Source organism: Microtus ochrogaster (assembly GCF_000317375.1).
Source record: "Microtus ochrogaster isolate Prairie Vole_2 chromosome 6 unlocalized genomic scaffold, MicOch1.0 chr6_random_2, whole genome shotgun sequence".
In the NCBI taxonomy this organism is placed as follows: Eukaryota; Metazoa; Chordata; class Mammalia; order Rodentia; family Cricetidae; genus Microtus; species Microtus ochrogaster.
In genome coordinates, this window is record NW_004949095.1 from 4,030,749 (window position 1) to 4,034,079 (window position 3,331).

Consider the following 3,331-nt stretch of genomic DNA (forward strand, 5'->3'; position numbering starts at 1 on the left):
TGGCCAGCCTGGGCCTGCACTTCGGCTGGGCCGCTCCAGGGCCCGCCGCGGGCGCCGGCGCAGGAAGCCTTCCCTCCCCCTCTGCCCGGCCAGGAAAGCAGGAGCAGGAGGAAGTCCCACGCAAGGCAGGTCCCTGTGCAGCCTCCTGACCTCCAGGCGCCTCCCGGGGGTCCCCCGCCCTTCCTCCTGGGATGGGAAGGAGACCTTGGCTCGGGATCCTGGTCCTGCGTGGCCAGATGAAAGGGACTAAGGGGAAATGCCGCCCAATGCTGGAGCGCAGGGCCAAAGCAAGTATTGCCCTTGGGATTTGGGATCTTCCTGCATTCGTCGGAACGCGGGCATCCAGTCCTTGTCTGGGCACTGGGTGGGTGGTCCCAAGTTCCTGCTTCTCCCTGCTAAGATGTTCTCAACCCTAAGGTTTTGACCAGTTTTGACCGTTGCCTGTTTTGAGTATAGGAGTTTTGTGGACCCCATGGTCTCATGCTACCAAGGGTAGCATGGGTCAGGATTAAGGTCAATGTCGGGGGGGTGGGCATACCCTCACTTCCAAGGAGCAGAATATACTGATATTTGGAATGTGAGTTCCAGTAGGTCAGAGGGCTTAACACTTGGAAGTTTCTAAACTAAATTAATGTTTACCTTAGGGAATAGATACAACTAAATCTACAGTGTCTCGTTTGTCCTGCTTATCCAGGGCATCTGGAAGAAACGCACTAAGAACGTGTGCAGGGCGCTTTAGAATTGTCCTCGAACTATAATAAAATGTTAACACTTTGCATTTGTAATATTCTTCAAAAATAATTCATTGCTGGATGGTGATGGTGCTTGCCTTTAATCCCAGCACTCGGGATGCAGAGGCAGGTGGATCTCTATTGTGAGTTCGCAGACAGCCTGGTCTATAGAGAGAGTTCCAGGACAGCCAAGGCTACATTGAGAAACCCTGGCTCGAAAATGCAAACTAAAACACACACACAAAATTTTCTTGTCATTTCAAATGTATAGTTTTTGTTGTTGTTGATTGGTTTTGCTTTTTACTTCAGACCACAAAATACCAGGGCAAGAGGAAAGGACCCAGGAAGAGGCACAAGATAAACACTTCAGGTGCAGTCCTAGTGGAAGGAATTGGTCTTTTCCAGGTTTGGAGCCCTGTGGTCCTTTTAAGAAGATAGGCAGAGAGATCCTGGCATGGTGGAAAGACTTGGAAAGTAGAGATAGAGGACCCAGGCCTGAGATCTGGGCCTCATTTCCTCATCTGAAGTTGTAAAGATAGCAGAAACAATGGATGGGATAGTCTTCAGGAGCCATAGGATATACAGCGTGAATACTTTAGTTATTGAGACATCTGCCAATTGTTTACAATCGTGATTCACGGACTGTACTTGTGAAGTGGACAGGGGAGGGGTTGATCTGAGGGTTCTACCTGCCTATGGATCCCCTTTCCTACCGCCGTGGACTGAATTGTCTATCCACCCCATTCATATGTCAAAGACCTAGCGTCCCACGTGACTATACCTGGAGTCTGTAGGATATAAAAGATTAAATGAGGTCATGAGGGTGGGGCCCTGATCTAACAGAACTGTGTTCTTACCAGAGAGCGCTCTGCCAAGGGAGAACAGAAGAAACCAAGTGTCTGTGAGCCATGAAGGGCTCATCGGGGTACATCCATCCTCATGCTGGACTCCCAGTGCCCAGAACTGTGAGAGAACACGTTCTGTGTGTACTGTTCTGTGATGGCAGCCAGAGAAGCTAAGACAAATAGGGCTTCCCTTCAAGCCTTCTGAGCACCCCTCCCTACCACCTCCACCACCTGGCGTTTTGCTCAGCATGTCCACTGTTGTCTCATTTTTAATTCATAACCGTGAGAGCTGGAATTGGCGAGATTTATTTTTAAATGACAAAGTTAAGACTAAGAAAGATTAAATGACTGAGAGTCAGCCCCAAGGAGCAAACGAGGACCTGGGTCACCCCAAACAACAGCCGGGCAGTCCCGAGTCAGTGCCAGATTCTGGGGGTTTCTTCCTAGATGAATGTGGTTTAGATGTAGGGAGGGCACAGCCAGGTCAAGAAAAGAAACACGGGAGCAAATCATTACAGAAGTGTCTTCTGGGTTGATTGATTCAGTCTAGGAGGAGGAAGCAGGGAAATGTCTTTGGAGGGAGCCGTGAGTACTGCTGGAACTGGGGTGCAGTGGAGGGAAGGAAGGGCGGATAAAGCCCAGATGCCTTCGGAGAGAGGCTCTTCATCTCCCTGCTAGAGACTCTGCTGGCCTCCCTTGAGCTCTGGTCAAAGGGGAGAATCAAGCTTAGAGAGCAAGGCAGAGTCCTGAAGGAACTCAAGTCCCTAAGGAAGCAATAGGAAACTCTTCAATTAGGCTCATAGTCACACGTCTATAGTAAATTGCCTTTGTTTGTCAGACCTGGGGTCTCACAAGGGTAAGTTTATTACGGCTGTAACCATTTGCAAGTAAGTGAGAATGTGCCTTAATTAAAAGGTAAAAAGTGCACACCTCTGGCTGACGGGGTCTTACCCCTTGGTCAGTAGTTTCACAGAATCCCCGGCTCCAGAGGCAGACTTTCTGAACCGAGTGCGTGATCTTCCCTCACAATAGGAATGTAGATAATGACCTTCATTAATGAAGGAACAAACATCTGTCCCCTTTCGTGAGCCGTGAGCCGCAGCACAAGCCCTTACAGTTACAGTCTGGTGGGAAGATTCTCCTGTCTTCTGTTTTCTTTGTGGGTGCGATTTGCATACTTGTGTTTATCACAACTTTAATCCACTCTGCTTTTCAAGGATTTATCACTTCGCAAGGCTCAAATATTCTCTAGGGGAGGGACTATAGGTTAGGAGAGAAGTGGACCCAGCAGGGGTGTTTGTACTTTAGAGACCCTCCCCCAGAAACTGAGTTCCCCGGGCCTGCCCACCTCCCCAGGGTACTCATTCTGAGCACCCGGCCAACAGCCAATTTAAGGTCTGGCTCAGGGATTTGAGCTTCTCCCTGCCTGGCACTGACTGAACACTACCACCTCTACCTCACTGGAGACCTCATTAGGACTTGAACTCTGGTCTTTGTTCCTTCCCAGCGGGTTCTTTTCAGAGGGAAAGGTGGAAAGAGGAGGGGTCAGGTAAGCCCACCGCTCCCCGAGCAGCAGGAGTCCAACAGCCTCTGAGATCCGGAAAGCGAGTAAACAAGCAATTACTGGAGAGAGCCTAAAGCTGCAACCAGAGAAGCAGCTTAACTAATTCGATTCTACTCCCTGCCGGAGAGGACCGAGCCTTCCTCAAGCCCTCCTCCTACCCAGCTTCGGAGGGCTAATTCCACCAGCCTCCG